Source organism: Oreochromis niloticus, linkage group LG20, assembly GCF_001858045.2.
Source record: "Oreochromis niloticus isolate F11D_XX linkage group LG20, O_niloticus_UMD_NMBU, whole genome shotgun sequence".
Lineage (NCBI taxonomy): Eukaryota > Metazoa > Chordata > Actinopteri > Cichliformes > Cichlidae > Oreochromis > Oreochromis niloticus.
The window spans coordinates 16,069,156-16,093,517 of record NC_031984.2 but is presented as its reverse complement, the minus strand read 5'-3'; the positions used below and the strand labels follow the sequence as shown (position 1 = coordinate 16,093,517).

At 39.6% G+C, this 24,362-nt stretch overlaps 1 protein-coding gene across 1 annotated transcript in view; it reads right to left on the bottom strand.

Annotated features, from left to right (window-relative positions):
- emilin3b (elastin microfibril interfacer 3b) overlaps positions 1-19,781 on the bottom strand; it is a 39,104-nt gene extending 19,323 nt beyond the window's left edge. Inside the window, exons 1-3 of the mRNA XM_005448812.4 lie at positions 19,533-19,781; positions 12,654-12,761; positions 7,375-7,627 (exon numbers count right to left, since the gene is read on the bottom strand). The gene's annotated coding sequence lies outside the window, so the exon portion shown is untranslated. The remainder of the gene's footprint in view (positions 1-7,374; positions 7,628-12,653; positions 12,762-19,532) is intronic.
- Positions 19,782-24,362: the final 4,581 nt, after the last annotated feature.

The following is a 24,362-nucleotide window of genomic DNA, read 5'->3' as shown; positions in this document are numbered from 1 at the left end:
TTTACAAGTCAATAAGAAAGAAAAACACACAGCTTAGTGATATGTATAGAAATATTGACAAGAGGGAGAGCCCCTCAAACACTCAAGCAGGGGGTGGATCTATTGAGTAATGTAGGCTAAACAGATCCAAGTGCATAAACAAAACCTTTGAAATGCATTTTGGAGTTTTGGTTCTTTATTTCTTTTGGTCTTATCCCATGGTGTACCCTACATTTAGCTTATCCTGTTGCAGTTTTCTTTTGTTGGCCTATGCTGCACAGACTCACATGTTTATGGTTTGTGAAGATGAAGCATTTTGCTTCCTGCTGAAGATGAACCCCATTGCTCCATAAACTGTCACTGCACACTGGCAGGGAGACAGTTAGAAGGAAACTATTTTAAATCTTTGTCCATTCTGGCAGAAATCGCTGCAGTGAAATACAGTTTTTCACTGAAACGACTGGCACAATTTTAAACAGATGTGTCCCAGCATACTGTCCAGATGTCAGGGTAAAATGAGAAATATCTGGGATTCTGACTTATCCTAGTTTGATAGTTTATGATAATTTAGAACAAAAAATAATAATTCTGGTCGTTATTACTGTGGTGAACGAACACTCGGGCCAATAGATGTCAAAGAAAAAAAGCCAAAGAAAAAATAAAGAGTACTAATAATGACATAATTGCAGTGTACTGTGTAAGAGCCAAACATAAAATTTTCTGCTTGAGTGATGCATTACTCAGCCAAAACAGTTTCTGTTCACTGTAAGTCTTGTGAGTCAGGATTTATTCAATTTGTTTCCTTCAATTTATTTATTTTTTTATGTATTTTTTTTCTAGCTAATAGCAGATATAGTATTTCTTTTGTGCTGCATTTGTGAGTGGTTTTAGATAAGTATTCTTATCTTACTCTGAATGACAGACTCCATACCCTGAGTGGAAATCTGAGAGGAAGTTCATACAGCTTTTCAAAAGTCCACGGCCTCCTGAGCATTTGGCTTATGCACTATAAGTCAGTGACATTTACACCGCACTATATTGTAGGTGCAGTTTCCTCGTTTTTATTTGGTTTCAACTCAGGATCTTTTTCCAAGTGACATACAGCCCGTTTTCAGTTTTTTCCCTTAGCGAATAAGCTGTGAAAGGAGCCTTCAGTTTGTAGCGTCTCTGTGCACCCTCCTGCAGAGGTGAGATACAAAATGAATCCATTGCAGTGAAATAGGACACCACTCTGTTAGTTTGATTTCCCTAACCCCTCCGTGAACCAACCCCATCATTTGCTATCAGTCTTCTCTAGGGTTTTCACAGACTTTTATTAGATATAGACACAGGGGCACAGGCACACTGAGGAAGAAGTACAGAAATGGGATGGATTCCAGGTCGGTGACATCAGCTACTTAGCAATGAGGATACTCGATCCCTTCTTACAGTAGTGACCTGGGATGCAACCCAGTCTTCAAAAAGTAACCAGAAGAACCAGGAAAATGGCTGTTATTTATGTCCCTATATTATGTCCCGAGCCTAGAGAGTTGCAAGATTGTACATGTATACTCAAAACCGCACCCAAGAGTCCAACAAATGCCATCAAATTCAGCAGTAAGGTCTCAACAAGCAGACCTAAGTGTATTTTGTGTAAAGTTACCCAAAACAAAACTTCTTCCTCATGAAATGTATTTATTGTTTGGACACTTGGTGTGTTGATTCCCTGTGGTGATATGACTCTCCATTGCTTGCACTGTAAAATGTGCTTTTTAACATGTGACACCGGCAATAAAATCAGGCCTCCATCTACAAGAGTTCATGATGGATGGTGATAAATGACCTGCTCTCAACACTCTACAGGCACTCGACTGGTGCTTTCTAGCTAAAGAAAAAGGAAATATTCTGTGTTGTCTTTGGTATGGTAAGATGGTGCGTACATAAAATGAACTGATTTCACTACCACAAAAAAGGGCCTTGAAGTACATTTTGCTCATAAGCCTCTTATTATCAGGGTGATTGGACATATTGTGAAGGACTCTTTTGGAGAGAGATTTCCATATTTTGCTAACACAGAAATAACCTTTGTTCATGCTCTTCTCATGGGTTTGAAGAAGGCTCCGCAAGAAAAAAGTGATGCCACAAAGATTGTACCAGTCTTAATTTAGCAAAGTGTAATCTAAATAGATATCCACATGAAAGGAACAATGACTTTGGTACTGAAAGCTTTCTGGATTCTGCTTGTAGTCCAAGTTCTATTGATCACTGATGAGAATATTTATGCACAAAATCTATTTTCCCTCAAATAAAAGCAGTGTTTTCACGGGAGTGAAAGTGCCTTTCTGTGATGGAAAAAAAGCTTTTTTCCACAACAGAACCAGGAGAAACTCCTAAAGATGTTTGTATGGGACTGAAAAGGCATTCCAGAAAGTATACATAGATGATCACAGGTCATTTTTTTCCTCTTCCTCTCATCTGCAAAGTACCAGAACAGTTCTTTATGCTGTTGTCATTCCATGTGAGCAGTGCACCAGAGTTTACTTTCATTCCAGTTTTCCAGACAAGACAGAAAGGCGGTGAGTGGGTCACACAGAGACCCCTTGTGAGTTTGCAACAGAGTGGGACCTTTTGGCAGAGGAAGCATCTTTGCTTTGTGATGTGACAACTTATGCTGTAGGAACAGCAGTTCCAGTAAGACCAAATGACTGAGAAACTTCCCATGCTTTTATCAGGAGATGGGGAAAGTCCATTACTGTCTGTTAGTATCTGTAGGCTTTTTCATCAAAGGCTCAGTTTCAGTTTGTAACACTGAAGGAGGAATATTTTTTTAATACACTACAAATAGAGACTGTTAATTTCCAGGTCTTGCATAACTTTTTACACTAACCACATTAAAAGAAACCCACAAATACTTCCACTTAGGGAAAACGCTTTAGTAATATAAAGGTCAACTTTAATTGTAGAAAGACTGAATGACAATTCCAGTATCTCTTATAAACACTGTTCATACTATAGACACAACCAGGCCAGCAGCCACGCTGATTTTATTGTCTGTGTTACATTTAAGTTTTGCAATCCTTTGTGTGCTGAAAGAATGACAGATATGATTTTTTTAATTACTTTGTGTGTTATTGGCACTATTTTTTCATACATCAACTATAAAATCCAATTATAGAATTAATCACTACATGTATTATAAATCTTTTCTTAAATGGCATAAAAATCATACAGCTCTTTAAAACATAAGATAAGATAAGATAAGATAAGATAAGATAAGATAAGATGAAAATCCTTAAAAGTGTAATTACAGTAGCCACTGTGATGTAATGCCAGTTTTGGTAACAGTGCTTCAACCACTGTTTGTTTCCAAATGCTTCTCTTAGCTTGAAAACACTGGTGCTACTTATTTAGTATCTCCACAGCAGTCCCGATTATCTGCCCAGAGAACATCACAGAAACATTATTAACAGTTCGTATCTTTTGCACATTATCCCCATATGCATCATTTTCACCAAATTGGTAAAAATGGAGGACATCCCCACAGCAAGTGCCATCAGCAGTGGATCGCCAGTTTAATTTTTTCTGGCTGGGCTTCTTGCATGTCACACTCACATACTCACCAATTCGTCTTTTTTCTGGGACTTTGAAGATAAGTCTTTTTCAGACATTTTAATTGTGTTTCAGCAGAGTTGCGTGCAAACAGCTAAATGTAATTTTTTTTCTTATGTACCCTTCTCTGCATTTTCACTGATATTTATAGTAGTAGTTATTTGGAATACTGGAAAATTCAAGAAGTCAAAAAAAAAAAAAAGCTGATTGAGGTACCGATCGGTGCCCACAGACCATTTTTCATGCCCGGACTGCCACTGGTAGTAGCTGAGGTCATTTTTCTTTCAGGTGTTGTTTGACAGATGCCTTGTGAGCCATTGTAACACCGCTGCTTATTTCTGAAGTTCTGACACATGAATGCTAATATTTGTGCTTACAGACTAAATTGATTGTGGGTAAGTGTACAGAAAATGATGCTTGGGGGGGTTGTATTTGGCTCCCTGCAGCTTTTCACTCCAGAATAAGCTAATGATGTATGTGAGCAACTGTAATTTCAGTTATTCACAGTGCAGTCATACACAAACATTTCCTGTAATCATTTTAAGAAGCATTTACCACAAATACACATATAGATTTCTTTCTTTTTCTGTCTACACACTGCACATGCAGCAGCCAAACATTAGAGAAGTTCAAACACATTGTGTTCATGTAACAGCCTTAACTTAAAAACATTCAGGTCTACACACTCTATAGATTAGACTCCTGTAGAAATAGTGATACAGAAAGCGTAACATCAGGGTGGATACTCAAAATATAAGCTGGTTATCCTTAAACAGACTCTGCATTCATGATACTAAGATAAGGGCAATTAAATAAATCTGCTCCACGTGAATTGCCTCAGTGAATTCTACTTCTTTCTATACACCAGTTTATTCATGTAATCCTTGCTCTCTTGGCATCCATTGAAAACACCTGACCACTTCAGTGAGTCTGTTCATTCTTGCCTAATAAAATTTTAAGAAAGTACAAATAAGAGAGGTGGCACCGATTTGGTAAGATGATCTAATAGATTGCTGCAAATACACTATGCTGCCTGTGCTATGAAAAAGGTTCAACAAATGGAAGCATCGCACTCTGTTCTTGCAGATAGGTTGATTAGATTTGGCTAATTTGTTAAAAAGGGATTTGGTTCATTCTGAACAGTTGTTCTTGCTATGAAATCTCAGTATTAGTATGCGTGACTTGTTTCTCAGGTAGTCTTTCTGGGAAAACTGATTTCCAAATAAAGCTAATGATCAGTCCTCCACACTGACCTATAACTGCCACGTATTGACATTTTAAGTCACTAGAAAAAGAAAAAAAACTACTCAAACTCCTGAGATCTAGAGCAGCAGTGGCTATATGAAGCCTATGGAATTTATGGATCAGTTATATGAAGCATGAGCTCATTCCAGCAAGCACAGCATCCCTGCTCTGCCAAATGTGGTTGGTGCAATGCAAAATTACATTGGATTTGTAATCAGTGAGGGTGCGCTCCATGCACAAACACACACACACACACATATACACTGGGTTCATTCTCCCCACTGGGTACAAAAGTTTGCATCCACTCCACATCTGGTTTACATCATAGCCAGACCACCACCACCCAGCCTAGATCTATCATCAGTCCCTCTCTCTCCCTCTTTCTCTCTTTCTCTCTCTCTCACACACACACACACACACACACACACACACACACACACACACACACACACACACACACACACACACACTCAGATGAATGTATGTGAGTGCATACATTCTTAGTTCAGTATCTCATTTGATTACATTTTGGTTAAAAAGCTATTTTTTACTTATTTATAGACTGCCGACTCTTCATAATTATTTTCTCAATAAAAGTAACATTTTAAAACTTTTCCTTATAGGATATCTGAAGAAGCTTTATTTCAATTTACCAAGTCTTTCTACTCAGAATCCTGCTCATTGTTTGAAATTTCATTCACAAAATCACTGGTCAAATCTTTCTTTCCCACACTCATCTCGTGGTTATTGTTGCTATGTAACATTAATAATAAAAACAAAAAGACAAAAAAATCTTATTGGGGACAGATGATATTATACTACTGCCCACAGTGCTATGTAAACTGTGCCATCATCTCTTGCCGTTAAGGCCATCATTTATGAACTGCAACTGCTGGCACACACATACGTGCTTGCCTACACACCCATCCACCCACACACCCACACATACACTTTTAGGGTGTCTGCATGTGAGCATGTTCGCAAACACTTAGTCTTTTAATTGCTGGCTTTGTTTTTTATAGTAAATGCTGGTGGGGGTCGGTGGTCTGCACAAAATATGAGGTGCGTTGAGATGAACAGGCACTCACAAAGAGCCCCTTGTTTCCTCAGCAATGTGTTCTCAGTTGCAAAGCAATTAAAGACTAGTTTACTGGCGAGGACTGTGCTTTTCTCTGCATGTGACGCAATCCTCCAGGTTTGCCCAGCTGAAGGCTGAGTGATGGGCATGCACACGCAGCAGCAAGCACAAAAAAACAGACACGTGTATGTGCGTACAGGGGGAGACACACACGGACACACATGGACTTGTGCATGCCTGCGCGCATGCATATACACCTACACACACAGACGTCATTTAAGCTCAGCCAAAGCTGGCAGAAGGAAAACACTCCACTTTACTTCAGCACAAGGCATGCCCTGTATGAGGCTCTTATTTTACCAACCTCACAATAATGATAAATCTCGATGAGTCACAGAAAACTTCACATTAATGGCACAGATTGATTGAACAGAGATCCCCTTGTTAAACCTTTATTTATAATGTAAATTGTATATATACACACACACATATATATACATATATGTATGTATATATATATGTGTTTTTATATATATATATATTTGTTTTTCTTGCATTACATTTCAGTAAAATATCCATTAATCAGCCACAAGTGATCATTTTTATTCACTCGCCTTAGACAATAAGAATTTAAATAGTTCTCACCGTTACAACACAAGCAAATCACTGAGCGTGAGTATACGGTGCGGTTTAATATTATTGGACCTCAGTCGGACCAGTATCCACAGCTCACACCGGCACCGTACAGGTTGTATGTTTTCACAGAGAGAGTCCCGCACTGTGCTGATGTGCTTATGATAGCACTGCAGGGTATGTGAAAGGACATAACTTTCTCCATGTGTGTAAGCAGTCGGCTTTACCGTTTCTCACTCCCTCTGAAATCTCTCCAGAAGCAAAAAAGACACACATGATAAAGAAGGATTAGATGGACTTGAAACAGGCTTCGACAGTACTGGCCCACTCGGGGTCAGCTGATTAGGGATTTTTGCAGTGGCTTAAGGGGGCGAAAAGGTTGAAGTAACCCTGTCTATGTTTATTTTATGAGAAGTACCAGCTGTGGACTCTACTACCACCTGGGGTTGCACTATCACATTAAAAATCAAATAAATCAGTTCAATCCACAGGCTGTAGTTGTTTTCTACTGATAGCTTCCTCTGTGATGCTCTCCTTGTCTGATGTAGAGGTTGAATCTCACAATAGCTGCTTTGTGGTCTTGTATTTGTTCACTTTCCTGTGGCTTGTGGTAAAAACAGCAGAAATGAGCCAATCACTTACAAAGTTGTGTGGTATGTGTAAAGATATACAGTATGTGTTTGCATGCTCCCTCGTTTTTCCCACAGACACATGACTCACATGAGGCTAACACTTAAAAGGGTAATAAACTTATAATACTAAAGCTTAAATGATTGCCTTTCCTTGCCCATATCGTTAAATATCACTGATCTGTCTGTAAAATCTTATCAGCCTCATTCTTCAGTTCTCACCTGTTCTCCTGTCCTGACAGTATGCAGTTCACACCCGTCTCTAATCTTTCTCTCCATTCCTTCCTTCAGATGCCTCCTCGCTCCCCAACACTGCTCTTTCATCACTCCATCATAATGGAGGGATTTGATTCTTGAGACTGACCTCTGCAGTTCTCCAGCCGCAGTTTGGCGTGCTTTCTAAGCTTATCATGCAGTGCGTTAACTGTGATCAGGGCCGGTATCACCACCCTCTCGGACGTGGTCCAAAACCTCCCTGTACAATGAGAGCGTGCATCAGGAGTTACAAAAGCATTCACTTTTCCACAGTGTCACTGACTGGTGCCAGCTGGTTCCTCCTGGCTTGTCCATATAAAAAGGGATTAAGTGAAAAAGCCCAGTGGAGTGTCACTCAAGAGCAACAAAACCCTAAACACCAAGCCACTTATTTTAAATCTCAAAATTCATCTAAATATAATCGGTCACTCAGTGGAGGGAGAAAAAGGAAGTTAGTAAAGTTGAATCAGAGCTGCAAAGGAAAGCACAACCATCAAAACACACAGAAAAAAGTGCAGTGCATTAATTGCAGATATGTTCAAAACTATTGCATGAAAACCGTCCACTGGCTGTTCCCCCTTTTATTTTCAGCTTGAGCTACATTAGTGTTTTTTGACTTTATGATTAGTTGGATTTTTCCCTGTTAGAAATTTTTTCTACATATTTTCCATACACATTCAACTACAAAGTATTTAGGTAATCAAGTAACCAAGTAACACTTTGTATTAATTGTTTCCTTCTAATTCCACTTTGTCTTTTACTTATGTCATTAGTTTTAGTAATAAAAAATATTATTTGTTGTACAAGCGACAATAAGAATTCCATTCTGTTGACTTTGCATTATGTACCATATTATTTACTGTAATATCCATCCATCCATGCTACACTACTCATTAGAGTAAGCAGAGATGCCAGGACCTCTAGCTCTTCTGAGAGGACACTGAAGCGTTTCCAGTGTGTCCCATGTTTTAACCAGACAATAAAGGTTTCAGATTGGATAAAACTACAGTTTTATTTCATATCAGAACATTTTTTTCCATAGTTTTTTCTCATCAGATTTGACACAAAAATTCAATGGGAGTTGGGGATCCGAGACTGTTTGGCAGATGCACCTGTGGTATCAATTAGAAAATCCTAGGCCAAGTTTTCAGAAAACTTGACCTCTACCCTTGATCATGAGTTCAAGGTCACCAGGATTTGAATGTCTGAGATTTTCTAGCAAATGCACTTTTGTGGTATCAATGACAAAATCCTAATTGCATCACTCTTGAGATATTGGATTCACAAACTCGGGTGTCCAAGTCAACAACACCAAATATATTTTTATAATTAAATGAAAAAAAAAACCCCAAACTATTACAAAGGCTTAGAATAGATTAGAATAGAATAGATAACTGGAAAAACAAAAATATCGTATAACGGTGTTAAAAAAGCATGCACAATAGTGTCAGTACATAATTAAAACAGATTGTTGGAGAACGAAATAAAGACACATCATGTTTGCATTTAAGTTGCTGTGTTCCTTTCTGGATAGAGGATTTGCCCAGGGAGCAAAATGAATACCTGTTGTTAGAGCTCTGTGGTCTGCCTGCGTGTTGAGTTTATAATTTCTAAACAGCACTGACAAAGAAAAAGAAAGAAAGAAGAAAAGCACTTGGCACAAGCTGCAGAAAAAGAGGGGCCATTTACTGTGCTGTGATCTAGGACCATGAGGAAAGCTTTTATCACCCAAACTAGTACAGCTTCTAATCTCTCTCCTTTTTTACCTTCACCACCCACCACTGCACTCCCACAACACTCATAAAAACTTGTTAGTATTGTTCCGCAGTAAATACAGCAGGCTGCCATCAGTGATGTTTACAAGTTTCGTAAATGAGTTTCTTAGCATTCAAAAGAGGGCTGAGGGTGTTTATTTACTGTTATAAGTCATCACTTCAGCACACCACTCAGGAAATAGGTGGAAAATCAGTGCAATAACACTTTATCGCCTGTTTTTCATTCAATTTAAATATCGAAGAATCAAGTTTTCACTGCAACACACAAATGGTCAAATTTTGTCTGTGAGTTTAAGCTTTGCTTTTTCTTTTTTTCTTCCCTAATTTCCTGTGAGCTCAGCAAAGCAGACATGTAGTAAAGTAGGGCTCATATGGGCTGCAGTCTAAAGCTGCAGATGCCAAGAACCCCTGCCCTGCATACCTGAGGGAGCCGAGACAGGACAGAGGAGTCAAAGAAGCAGCATCAAACATGCCGCCAATCAGTCTAAATGCTGCTCTAGGTTAAGGGTCTCTCACCAGTCTTTGAACTAGAATCCATAACATTTTTTTCTGTGCAAACAGTGATTGCACTTTTCCTTGTGTGGGTCACAAAAGGCTTTATTCATACTAGTAAACTCAAAAATAGTAATAACTAAGAGCAACTGAAGGAGACTATAAAACAGGAGCACAAACAGCTCTGGACTTTTCTGGTAAAATCGAGCTACAAGTTTCAGAGTGATAATTCAGGAACATAACACTTTTTTTTGATGGTCTGCAGCTGTGTGTGTATGGTGGTTATAAAATACACATGTACAGAGCCATGGATCTAATAATGGCATCAATAATGCTATATAACGGTATAATCAATAATGGCACTGTGGTGCAGATTGTGTTATATGTTAGATTTTCTTTTGTTGCACCAAGTAACAGCATCAAAGTGGAATGGACAACTGTACATGAGTGATAAGCATCAGCCAGCTGTAAAGAGCTCTACTTCAAGGGTCTGGCAGCTAATGGTGGGTACCATTTGAAGTCAGAAGTTGGAATTTCTAAGTTCCCAGTAAGAATCTTCAACTGGAATACCCCTTAAAGTAAAACTTCGAGCTTGTAAAGTTGAAGCAGCCCCACCAATCCTGACTTGACAATCCAAGATGGAGGCAGTGCACATAAACACCACTGTACCATCACTGCTGTGTAATTTGGACTGGATAAATAAGCTGTAAGCAGCACATTGACCAGGCTTTGGCCATGAATTTGTTGACCAGTGGTCATGGCAATTTGCTTTTCAACGATCACAAAACTGAACTCCAGGCCTATTGTTAGTCAATAATGCTAGCTTTGGTCATTAGGCTAATTTCAGTTCAATTGGAGGGGTGGCCATCTGCCATTACCAGCTGGGGGTGAGGGAAGGGAGACAGGATAAAAGACACACCGTGGAAGAGAGCCAGAGATTAATAATAACTAATGATTAAAGGCAGAGCGGTGTATAAAGCAAGTGAAAAAGGTGAGTGAATCCCTAACTATAAGAGAAAGGAACGTTTCAAGCCATAGCTTAAAACTTGGAAGGGTTTCCGTGGTTCAAATGCAAAGTAGAACCTGGTTCGACAGAAGAGGGGCTGAAAGCTGGAGGCCTCCCTTTCTACTTTTAAATATCCTAGAAACCACAAGTAAACCAGCAGTCTGAGAGTGAAGGGCTCTATTAAGGTGATATGGTACTATGAGGTCTTTAAGGTAAGATGGGATCTGATTATCCAAGACCCACATGTGAGGAAAGGTTTTAAATTTGATTTTGGATTTAACAGGGAGCTCTGACGTCCAATTTCAGCGTCAACTGGAACACAGCATAAGCAAAAACATACAACATTAATGAGAATAATGCAGGTGAAAGACCATCTAAGTTGCTTTGGCTTTTCTCTTTAGATAAGGCTGTAATATTAGTCCACTTGAAATGTAACTAAGCAATAACGGTTATTAATTCAAAATTTCTTTCTGCATTTTCAATTTTAATGTAGTCAGCACAGGTTTTTAATTTTCCAGTGAATGTAACATACAAGCTTATCCACTAAAAACACGTGACAGGAACATTTTTTTACTCTGCTTTGTTCTGATATTGAAATTTTTTCCACCTCTTCTTGCACTATTAACACATTTCCACGTACACATACACACGCACCCCGGACAACTTGCTGCTCCACATACCTGAGTGAATTATTCCAGTATACCTAATGGATCACACGTGCCACGGTGCACATTGGCACTTGGTCAAGTCACTCTCCACTCCCTGGGGCCAGGTCCAGTAAAAAGGCTTCTATAAATAAGGCCAACTGTTTCTCTGGAGCTCATAAATCTGAGGGAGCTGGATTTCTCCCCATTCTTGCATCTGGCGTCATTTGTCACATATGTGGTGAGCAATTAGGTATAAAAGCAAACCAGGAAACCCAGCAGAGGCCGCACTGGCCGGTGCCAGCAGCCAGTGCTATGTTAAACTTCACCACAAAGAGCCCTCAATCCAGAGACTCCAGTGGGGTTCGAGGGAAAGCAGAAAAAGATAAAAACAGGGGGAAAGAGCAAAGGAAAAAGACTAAGAAACCCAAGTATGGGCTTTCGGAAATGACATCATTGTTTTTGCAGTGAATGATGTGGCTGAAGTTACAGCACTGTGTCTACCACAGGCTACCAAACATTTAAGGCTGCGCATAGACTCCAGTCAAATTCATGCAAGTCTGCACCCTCAAACAAACAGAGCAATAGTCTATTACTGCAATTCAATATCAGACACTCTTCCATAAAAAATGGCCAGTTTATGGTGTCACTGTGGAGCATTTCCTGAGTCTGTTCTTTTTAGACTGAAGTATTTCTGTCCTCTTATCAAAACAGCAAGTAACATTCAATGCAAACCAAACACTAGTAGTTGCTTCCTGTGTCACGCCCAGTCACTTCCTGGTGTCGATCACCCTGCTCTGATCACCCCTGTTGGGTTGTGTACTCCAGCCAACCCAGCCAAGAAGTTTCAAAATCCATTTTTACATTTACTGTATAAAAAACACAGACTTGTACTATAAATACTGACATATTGTAGGGAAAACTGTGTCCACAAGACTTTTATGTGACTTTGATTACATGCTTGCTACACATTTTGAGTGGGTTTTACAAGGAATGGACCAAAAAGCTCCCCATCCTTTCGCAGCCAATGCAAAATCAGAAACTAGCCGCTGCAGCTGCTACCTTTTACATATTAACCGCAAATAAGGGGCTTCACAGTGAAGGGGTTAAACAGCAGACCAACAATAATTACATAAAGAGTATTAGGCACACTAATGATTGTAGACAGGAGAGGACAAGTCAAACCTGCAGGGAATTCTCCATAACTTAAATGCCTCTAGTCATGATCTAATGTTTACATTTGTACTTTCAGGATTACTGATTTAAATTCAGCCACATGGACACTAAAGCCACTTCCAGATCCCATCTAGTGTAAGAAAAAACATTCACCTCCACCTTCACTGGTATTCAGCTTCTCTTTCATCAGAACCCCTTCTGTTTCTGCTGACTTCCTGATCTGGCATGTTCAAAGTCAAGGACTGCGCTGAAGCATTGCACCTGTGCCAATAAACATGAAAGCATAAAAATCAGCATATGTATGCACATGCGAACATATGTGCGCACAGGGTCACACACAGATAAAAACAAAAAAGTTCAAAAGTCTTCCTTCTTCTTGATTATTACCCAAACATCTGTGACATAGCAGATCTTGGTTAATTGATTTGTTTCATGTGGACGCACAAAATGTCTCTGTCTAGACACGTCTTAGTGCCTGAGTGTGTGGGCGAAGGGACGATCCATTTGGGATTTACTGACATCTGAATTGGGAAAGAGACGGGCAGCAGAAGCAAATTCTTTTTATTACCAGGCTGCCCTTTCTACTCACTCTCTCAACAACAAACACAAAATAGCAACAAAATGCTCTCTTAATGGGGCTTTGACCTTCCCAGTGGGAAAGGGCTTTTGAATGCAGGAGCTATAATAGGGGGACGGGTGTGTATGGGCTGAGAGCGGAGTGGGATCAGTGATGCACACTGAGCTATCAGACGTAAGCCCTTCAAGCCGTCAACTACTCAATCCCGCTTCTATCCAAAGCCTCACTTCCCCTCCCACCACCACTGCTGTCTGTGGCATTCTTTCACCTTCCACCCCACTCTTTCCATTTCTATACATCTTTTATTGCCACTTTCCCTCCCTCCTCTCTGGATGACATAGAAAAAAAGAGGGACTCTTGAGTTCACTGACACTGAAACCCCATCTAAAAGATTTTTTGTCATAACATTTTTTTTCACAGTAAAACTCAACCCTGCGATGTGCAGTTTTAACTCGGTCCTTTAGCAAAGCAAACGTGTCTCGCATCAGCGGTGTATTTTCAATATGCCTATGTGCAAACATCATATCCTCTTGTTAAGAGACTCTGTGCCGACCTTTGACTTTTTCCTATTAGACGGAAGCTGTAGCAACAAGTTCAAAGGCTGCAGCACACACCCGAGACCTTTCTAGCATTACCGGTTTATGAAGAATTCAATTTTCTTGTGTGTATATGCGTGCGCCTGTGCAACTGTGCATTCTTGCACTGACATTTAGTGCTCTGACACGTCACTCTAAGTGATAAAAACCATTCACTAAACACTTGGAGCCAACTCTCGGAGCTCCTGCATCACAAAAAAAGAATGTAATGCACCCAAATTAGACAAAGCACAATGCAGCTTCTGTTGTTACAGTGAAACTCGCCCCTCTATGTCCCCAACACACATCTGCAAAATCATTAACAGATGTCTAAAGAACCTCCTTCGGCCAGCCTATCGCAAACACACGCTCTACCTCACTATATTATTCCATTTTCTCAGTTACCATGTCTGGCTCCACTTCTCTCCATCTCCCCTGCTCACATGCTTAAAAACACTCAGACCGCAAACACATGCAGACACACTGGGAGAAAAACATAAAGTTGAAGAAAAACTTGCTAACTCGCTCATTCAAACTTCAAGAAAAACATTCAATCTTTCTTATTCTGTCTTTTTCTGCAGCAATCACTTGATTGTGGCAAATCTGGAACATTCAGAAGAAGAAAAGAAAAAAGTATCTTATTTTGTACTTTTACATCAATGTGTTTGTTGAACACACCGAGCTTTTCCAAGCTCATTAAGCTGCACACCTCCAAAGGGAAAAGAACAGCAAGGGAACCCTGCATCATTACCCACAGTCCGCCCTTCATCAGCTGTGCTGAATATAATTATCACCTCATAATTGGTGGTCCAATTTTTCCCAGGCTAAACAGAAAGAGCATAAGGTGTGCCAGGGGAAGCGCTTGCCAGTCTGTAAAGCTGGAAGAGGCAGAATTTGGTGGAGTAAGAGAAAAACTGGATGCAGTCCACTGTGAGACACAACTCACTCAGGAATTTACAGTTGGTCTCATAAAGCAAATGAAAAGCAGAACTCAAAAACAGCAGGCACAGTCATCCAAAGTCAAACACTGGGAGGAAGAGAGACAAGCGGCAGTTAAAAGCTCTGAATGGATTGGTAGACAACAGGCAGAGGAGCTGAGAACCTGAGAGAAACAGAACAACACATCATGTTTATTTATTCATTTTCAGCTATCATTAATAATCAAGTATTGCTTATTTAACACCTGCATATTCGTGCTTTCCCATGGCTGCTTTTAAATACATCGCTACTTGGCAGCAGGATCAGAGGAAAAGGGATGAAGTAAATTGTGTGTGGTTTTCAGAGTAAAGTGATAATGTCGATTAGGGCTTATAGGATTAGTCTTGGTTACAGACAAACTCTGGAATGCGTAGAGAGTGTGGTTATTCTAGTCAATCACTACAAATCCACAAGGCATTAGTCTGCTGACAGATCAAGAGGTTTGTGAACCGGCGCTGCTGGTAAAGGCTGGAACAAAGTCGGACCGTTTGGGCCAAAACTAATGGAGTTCTGCCACAGACTACCTCACAACCAGAATGTGGCTTAGTTACACTGGCACTGGATTAATTGTGTGTAAGAGTGAGAGTGAAAGAAGGAGCAAGGATGCAAGTCAAAGGCATGGGCTATTAACCACCGTAGCAGCTGTGCTGGCGCTTGTGAAACCACACATTCATCACTCTTTGACTAAGTTAAATTATGCTCTTGTACATTTGAGTGTAAGTGCATGCATGGGGGTCCAGGGAGGGTGTAATCGGGAGAAATGCGCACAAATCGTTTCAAATCCATATGACTCCGAAGGCTTACAATAAATACAACAAATGGAGGGGAAAGGATAAACGAAACCCAGCATCAACAAAAAAATCAAATAGTTTGGAGCCAAATGATCCTGAATGAATGTGTAAACAAAGCTGCGCTGAGTTTCCATCAGACATCTGAGTGAACTCTGAGCTGCTGCTGCTGCTGCTGGCCTCTCACTTCATGTTCCGATGTTAAATTAGCACTCCAACCACCGAGGCTTTCCGGGGGACATGAGGCGAGATTGAAGGAGAATGACAGATGGCATGAAAGAGGAAAGACAGAGATGACACGGAATGTCTTTGCTTGTTTTACTTTAGTTTCTTAGGCATTTGGCTCTTTTTTACTACTAGCATGAAGGGTCGACATTCAGAGTCTGGCTGTTAGGCTTTCTCATGGGGCGACGCACAGCAAAGGCAAGAGTCTTCTGTGCAAGGAGGCCACTAACAAGGCCAAACAAGTCCCTTTATTTGAGCACTCTACACACATGCGACGGTGAGTACCAACCAGGGAAAACTGGAAAACTAAATTTATGTGAACAATAAAGCATCAGGCTAAGTGTGTGGTGCTGTATTATTATTTTGAGCACCTGAAGATTTTGACTTGTTATTCATGAAAAGATAACTGATGAAACGTTCTCAAAAGGTGCTTTGTATTCATTTGCAGATGGCTCACTTTGAAGTTCTTACGGAAGATTTGCATATTTACTTTTTTATTCAGAATGCTCCGTCTCATCTTTTGGATATTAGTTTTTCTTTTTCTATGCCTTGTTCCTCATAGTCTGGAGTGAAACATGAAAAATCTCCTGCATCTGCACTTGCCACACTCCCATTATTGTACATTATTGCACGCACAGCCCAACTGGAAAATAATAACCCTGACCTTTCCAGAAGTTTGGCATTGACTATGTGCAGAGGTATTGCTGCTGTGACAAAGTGCTGCATGTGTTTGGATGGCATAGATGGGTATGTGTTATAAAAACAGGCTGATTAAGGGCATTTAGCAGGAACAACATATATGAAAGGAACACAAAGGGTCTGAGCTGAATGCTATCACATAATGGAAAGCCTACTTTTTAGATAACATCTAAGAAACAAAGAAAAGAAAAAATAAACTTATAACTCAAAATAAAATAGGTCAAAAAATTATATTATCCGCTTTAACATGTGGAATTTTTCAGTGAGAGCAAATTTTAGGGGTGCAAATGATCCAGACCTTGGTACGGGTGACACTGGGATATTTGACTGTTGAAGCTGCAAAACAGATAAGGATGTTAAAATATATTATAATCATCTGTCAAAATATAATAGCTGACAATTAGCTCCCTGCTTGAATTTGCACTGCATGTTTTATTAGTGAGTAAAAACTGATTTTGGGCTGCTATACCCTCTACAAAATGCCTCATGTAAATGAGATGGTGAAAGCTTACTTTAGAAGTGGTTTTAGTTACAAGGAAATTATTTCTCTTCTAGCACATAAGCGCAGTGTGGCGACAAGTATAGGGAAGTTGAAAGGATGGTGAAGAAAGCTGCATCTGGTCAGAAGGAAAAACGACAAAAACTTGGAAGAGTTGGCCGGATTTATACAAAATGAAATAGCTGGCAGTGGACAGATGCAAGGATATTGGTGGTCACACCCTTGTGCAATAAAGAGGATGTATGTTGTATCACAAGACACAATAAGACAGCTGATCAATTCGTTTCACTAACTCATTTACACAAAGCTCATTTACACATTTCGTAGAGGGTATAAGAGCCAAAGCAGTTGTTTCACTTGAAACGACAACTGTAATTCCACATTTCAACTTCATTCTCAAAATAGTGTTTTGAGAATATGATCAAAAATGTATATTTTTTACCATATGTGTCCCTAATAATCCTAAAGGCTATGTAATAAGTTTAATTCTAAAAAAAAAAAAAAAAAAAAAAATGCAAACAAATCTGTTTTAATTGTTTTTTTCCCCTCTTGAAATGCATGATATAAAGAACTAGGAGATATGTTAGTCACAAGCACAAATAAACACCTCTTGGTCATGGATTTTGGTATCATCTTGCCAATTATCACATAATGTACTGTATATCCAATGTAATATCCCTTTTACAATCTGCAAGGCAACTGGGAAGTTTCTTATAATTCCTGGAAACCAGATATTGCAGCTTTACTTGCAATATTTCTGTCAATCATATAACTATGACCTATGTTTGACAGACCAAAAGTAATTTCTCTGTCAGATCTGCAGTTTTACAGCCCGATTCGACACTTTCAAACACAACTTGTGCACAGATGGTTAACTGGGAGAGTGCTACAAACTTTTCGAAGCAACCAGGGCCGATAGATGACACTTTTTTTCGTGCTGCATGCTTCCCAGATTAGGAACGGTCTTACTGCTGAAAGCCTTTTCCTGTTTTTTGACTCTCAGATCCACAGTCGTCCTGTGATCACACTGGCCAATGAGGGAACGCTATCCACTGAGAATACATAGCCTGCACGCCAAAACCTGTCTTCAGTTTAAACAGTGTCATTCTGGAGATGGACTCTGGGCTTTTAATGGCCAGGTACAGTATGAGGTTTAGCAGACAAGTCAGTGATATATCCAAACCACTTACTTACTAAAGGAAGTAGTTATACAAAGTCAAGGATTTGAGAAAAGTTCTGTTTCATATCCAAGTATGAAACAACAATTGGAATAATGGTTGGGGGGAGAGCGATTTCCTTGGAGTTTGAAGTGGAAAACTCCTTGTCTTGATGGGCTGCTGCTGCTGATGACTGGGTTGCTATAATCCGGGTGGTCAAGGATCCCAGTTGTCCCAGCTCCCTCAGCCATGCCAGCTGGAAGCAGCAAGACCCTGGGAACCACTGGGACGAGGGGAACACAAGCCAGGAAACAGGGAACAGATTTCCTGGTATAATTGGTTGAATTAGCAGCAGAAGAGGCACCGCTAGGAACATCCAGTGGATTAGTGACATATTTGATAGCAATTTGGCACTGTTTTTGTGTGGAACAGAAACAAGAAGAGACAGTACTGTGTGGGTTGAATGAAAAATGAAAAGCACAGGAAAGAAATCCATGGAGAATACAGACACAATTGGCTGAGTGAAAGACTTAATGTCTTCACTTTGGATTCTAACCCTCATTAGTAGCTCTGAATGCCTCCACAGATAACTTCAAGTACAGCACATGTCCTTGCAGTTTCCATCTTCAACGCTAGAGAGATAGCTGACACTATGAACTTTTCCAGTGAAAACAAGTTGCTACTTTTCTTAACTTTCTCAAAGCTTTTCATAAGTAATTGTAAGTAATAGTATTGTAATTATTTTTCTGTGAAACTGCAAAACATATTCTGAACATTAGTATTTAACATTATTGTGCTCCCATTTACTATATAGCTCAAATCCTTGAAAAGGAACATAACAGAAAATAAAAAGTCACTCCTCCAGGGTTGGTAGCAGCCTGTATGAACCGGACAGACTTTGAGAGGGGGCATTTGGTTCAAATCATTTTGCTATTCCGTTAGAAAAGTGTGCTTGCAGACAAATAGTAGACTGATAGAGAAATGTAACCACTTTTAAAAATGCAAATAATATCTCCCAGGAGACAAACAGGGCAGACATTTTCTCCAGGTGCAGAAGTGGATCGATGAACAAAACATTTCCATTTGTTTTGCAATTTTTGAGCAGATTCATGCTTTAAAAGTAGTTGCACAAGCAGAGGAGCTTTTAGTTTCAAAGAGTCATGAGGGGTATTTCCCAGAGTCTGCTGAAGTGCTGAAGCCTGATTGTGTGGTGCTGAAACCTGCATAGGCCTGTCCGTGCAGTGTCCTCCTCAGAGTCATGTTGGATGCCACGATTGCACTAAACTAATATGACTTTCACTGCAATAACTTATTGGTGATGTGGATGTTTAAGTTTTTCATTAGCAAATTGTATGAATTAGCGTAACTTATAAAAGAAATAAAATTAAGCTGAGGGGACACGGTGACTTTTACTTTTTTATCATGCTGCTCTCCTCAACCAACCAAATATCAGTTATTTGACTTGAACTATATTTGATCAAACTTAAAATGTCTCTCAATTAGTGTTTAAAGTACAATTACTCAAAATACTCACAGACAAACAGTTTCCAAGGCAACAAGGTGTAAGAATAATCTGAAGTAGAACAAGCTAGTCACACCATGTGCTCTGCAAGGTCCACAACTGCACTTTCTTAGCTCCAGAAGGTGGCACTGTGGTTCACAAACATGCTCTGTAATACTGAAAGCAGAAAACTGGCTGTATCCAAATTAAAGGGCTTCCTCCTTTGAAGGACCTGGCCAAAGTCAGAAGTAAGTGCTGTTAAATTGGATGGCCTAGCCTACAACTGCAGCTCTTGTCACCTAGCAACCCTGACAGTAGTGGTGGACAGTATCTTTGACTGCAATACTTTTATTGGAGAAAATTAAGATGTTTTATTAGTATCTGATGTGTATTAGAGGCTGGATCGAGTCATGGCCATGGATTGAGTCCAGTGGCATTATATCAGGACAACTGTCAAATGTAAAAGCCAAAGTACCAAAGTAAAGTGATTTCTCTTTTTATCTTAGACATCGCTCTCATAAAGCTCCTAACCTGTCAATTATTATTTGCATACATCCTATCTATTACTGCCATCTGATGGCTACTGTCAAATATTGTGTATACTTCAATCTCATAGAACAGTGTAGTCGTCTCTGTCTCTGAGGGTGTGTCTATTTCCCGTTAACACTAAATGAAGTTGGCAAGATGAGAGGCCTGCAGCTTTTTTTTTTTTGGTGGTTTGCACATTGTGGATAAACTGCAGGTCTTTGACGGTAAACTGAGGGTAGACCAGCGTGCGAGGGAAGCTGCTGCTGGTTCCGGTTTTACTATTCTGAGATTAGGTATGAACTGCACCTCAAATGGAAACACAGTCACCATTAGCAAGTAAACAAGCTTCGGTGAATTAGCATTGTAACAGATGAGTTTTCTCTTGCTAATTACATTGGCCAACATGTGTGATGTAGAGGAGATGGAGCATGAAAAAGTTGGTAATAGCTACTTTAGTATATCAACAAGGAAAACTTTGATGATGATGGAGAGGGGATGGCAGCTCTGACGATATCTGGTGTATAATAAAACAGGCAAGTTGAGCCGGTGCATGCTCAGGCAGCGCTTTCAGAATAACATCTGTGAGAATGTCTGAATGTAAGACGTTTCACCGCCTGTTTCGCAGAAACTCCACCTTAATTTTTCATAATATTTTTAATTCCTTCTGTAGATAACGTCTCTGCTTGCCTTTCTGGTTACTGCACACCACAGGCTAAGTCCCTTTAGCTCATGTCATATAGCTTTGTACCTGTATGACTGTCTCAGAGACAAGTGTTAATACATTGCAACCACCATAATTGTCTGAAAGCTTTAATTAGATATATTTAAGGGCAATATCCTATAGTGATAGCTAAAAATAAACCAAAAACACATCATCATTTTCTATGTTTCAGATAAAAATTAATGGTAAATGAATGTAATAAATTTTACTGGGTGAAAAAATTGTGCAATATCATCATGGAAAACTCATCGGATGGGGGCAAAAGGCTCTCAAAATCCCACCTGTCTGTCACTGTAGTATTTATTTGGAATAAATGAGTGTTGAATGACTCATATTTATGCATACTGATGTGTGGTTGTCAGATATTCCATATCTAATCAGATTTATCGGCTCATTTGCTTGCTCATTTGATCTCCACATGTGTTACTGTGAGCATAAACTCGAGTGAACCCAAATACATGTGGAACTCCAGAATAACTAGAGTATTATCTGTGTTAATACCAAGGGGCATTTAACCCAATAACAGGAGCTTAAGTGATCAGACATCATTATGATGTTAGAGTGGACAGAGCCATATTGTGAAAGAGAAACATTTTCCAGATTAAGAGATTTTAGACAACTTTACCAATCTTCTCATTGTTATTTAAAGTTCTTTCATCTCCTTTCCTGGAACTAAAGTTTGCACAGTCATATCACAGTTTCTTCCAGTGGGATCGAATGGTTTAGAGAAAGGTCACTGTGGTCAGACAAGGATGAAAAGCCAAGACAATTGTTATGTGTCCGGTTTGGATCTGGTGAGCTCTGATGTTGCTTTCTGTATTCTAAGATTTTGAAAGACACAAATCTTCCACAACAAATATTCACATCTGCAGACCAGAGCCGAGCACAGAAGAGATTTGATGCAGTAAAGCAGGGTGACACGCTTACATTTCCTAATGCAATAACAAAGGGAGAAATGGCGAGAGAGAAAGTGAAAGTGAGAAAACCCGCGTGAGAACTCTATCTTGTGGTGGCTGCTGGATTTGATTATGGCACTCTTGCATCATATGGAAATGGACATGGCGAAAGAAGACAATATTGCACTGCTCATTTATGGTGATGACAAATAGACTGTATCAATTTCATTTTTAGCTTATTATCACTAAATCATGTTCATGCATTTATTTCTTTTTCAGTCCAATTTGTATCCATGAGAGTGCTTTGTTAGTAAATAGAGCCCGACATGTCATTTCCCAACGGGGTGATTTAATTCTGTGTGATCTCCACTGAGGCCTTGATGGTGTGGTGCTGAATCTGTCCATCCCTTGGATGAAAAAGCTTGTTTTCCCGTTCTCTGCGTCTCGAGGGGCCTCTCAACTTTATCACTTCCAGACAGTTCGATGACCGTGTACATGCACATGCACATCCACACTTGTGGGTGTTCAGCCTGTAAAAGCACAACACGAGTTTGATACGAGCAGCAAGGCACAAAAACAGCTGTAATTCTGACACGAGGGTAAGCCGAGTCCTGCACAGTGTGACCTTCTCATTTTTTAAACAAACATTAAATGGAAATTCCTCAACGCAGTGAAAGGAAAATACAAATACATAAGCACGTGGAGTAGATTGAGTGGAAAGTCATGGTGTTTCCCAGTCCGGGAAAACCAAGTAATCAAAGCTTGGGATCAGGAGCTGTGCAGCAAGCCTGTATCCTCGCTGATAAGCCAAAACCCTGTTCCTATCATCCTCTGACCTTTTGGTTCACAGAAACTTTCAGTAATCCAGAGAGATTTTTTGTGTTGCATATTCGCAGCAGCAATAGCGCTCAAATCTGCCTTCAACGTTCTGGGTTGTTTCTGTGTGGAGTTTCTATGTTCTCCCTTCTTTTTTCTGCCTTTATGCTTCAGGTGCTTTTTGCCCAATTTACACGTTTAGTTGGATAAGCAGTTAAGAAAAACAGATGAAGGGAAGATATGCATCCATGCACAAAAAGACCCATTCATTTTGGGTAACAAAGTAAGAATTTGGAAGCCAGGAGCCTTCCTGTCTCAGTGTCTCAGTTTGCACTGTTCTCAGAAAGAATTATTCTATCAATCACAGAAACGTGTTGTGTTGAAATGTTTTTTATCACCCAGATGTTTACATCTGCACTGTAACTGCAATAAGTTAATCAACCGATTCGCACTACAACCTGGTTTACCTCTTATCTGTAGTTATTTATATTTAATTTAATAACTGTACAGTACTCTGTTTATAGTAACCATTGTCCTTAATGTAAATATGTAAGAAAAAATTGTGTATGTTTCTGTTCTGTGTCCTGTGTACTGTTTGTTTGTATATGTGTCTTTCTGGCTGCTGTTACAACCAAATTTCCCCTTGTGGGACAATTAAAGGATTATTCTATTCTATTCTATTCTATTCTATTCTATTCTATTTGGAGCTTTTGCTACATTATTGTAAACCTTGCTTAACATCGTCTGGCAGGACATTCAGTCTCACGGGATTAGGATGAATGTGATCGCTTTTAGATCAAACACATCCAGAAAGATTAAAAATGGCCAATAAAACTAAAACCTGATGCAGCGTAAACATTTAGAGCCACGTTTAAAGTAAAAAAAGGAGCCTGAAATGTGCAGACATTACATCATTTGTCTTCATATAAACATTCTCCATGTAAACAGTCGCCATGAAGACAGAGGGCTGTACACAGATCAACGAATGTTTGAACTTGTTCAACAGTGTCTGTAAACCCACACCTGTAGAAATAGGTGTATGGAATGGTCATTAGTGGCACTCCTGCCATATTGTAACATTCTGCAGTGTAGCGTGATGGCAGAGATCATTTTTCTGACTCCACATTGATAGGAGTTGAAGTTGGAGAGACTGAGGCTCATAAAATGTTTTTTCCCCTCTTTTACCAACAGATTTCCGAGCATTTCAATTCAAAGAATGCTCATGCTGTACCCATTTTTATTAAAATAAATAAATGTTATAAGATTTGTAACATTTTTAACATATCTGTTAGTTGCCAGTCGAAACAAAGAGATGGGTCACTCACCATCTTTAGCTGCTCATACATCCTGTTGGTGTATGAGGACCAATGGAGAAGACTCAAATACAGACTCAGATGCCAAACTAATAAACAGTGAGCTTTCTGTGTGGTTGAATACAATGCCCCAAAAGCAGAAAAACAAGAGGAGCAAGTAGGACACCAAGGAAACAACTGGAAATAAGGAAAGGACCTAACCCTGACCCATTAGACAAATGCTTTACCACAGCTAATTAGAGTCACTGAAGAGGCCTCTCTGTCATGTTGGTGCTTTTTGAGGCATTTTAATGAAACTATGTGACAAAGATTTTGGCTTGCTGTGTGGTTAATTGTATTAGTAAACTGTCAAAGAGCCAGAAATCTGTTTGCCATTCACACATGAAGTGCATGGATCTATCTTGCTAACCAAGCTTGCCAGCTATAGGCCGTGCCTTTACTCTAACCACTTATCCAAGTAGTCACTTCTAGTTTAGAAAAAGGGGGGGTTGTGTCTTTATGTTGATTTTCATATAGTCTACAGTTTGAAGTAATTTTGATCAAAGTTTCTTTAGGAAATATTACGGAATACACTTGTTTTGTCCCAAAG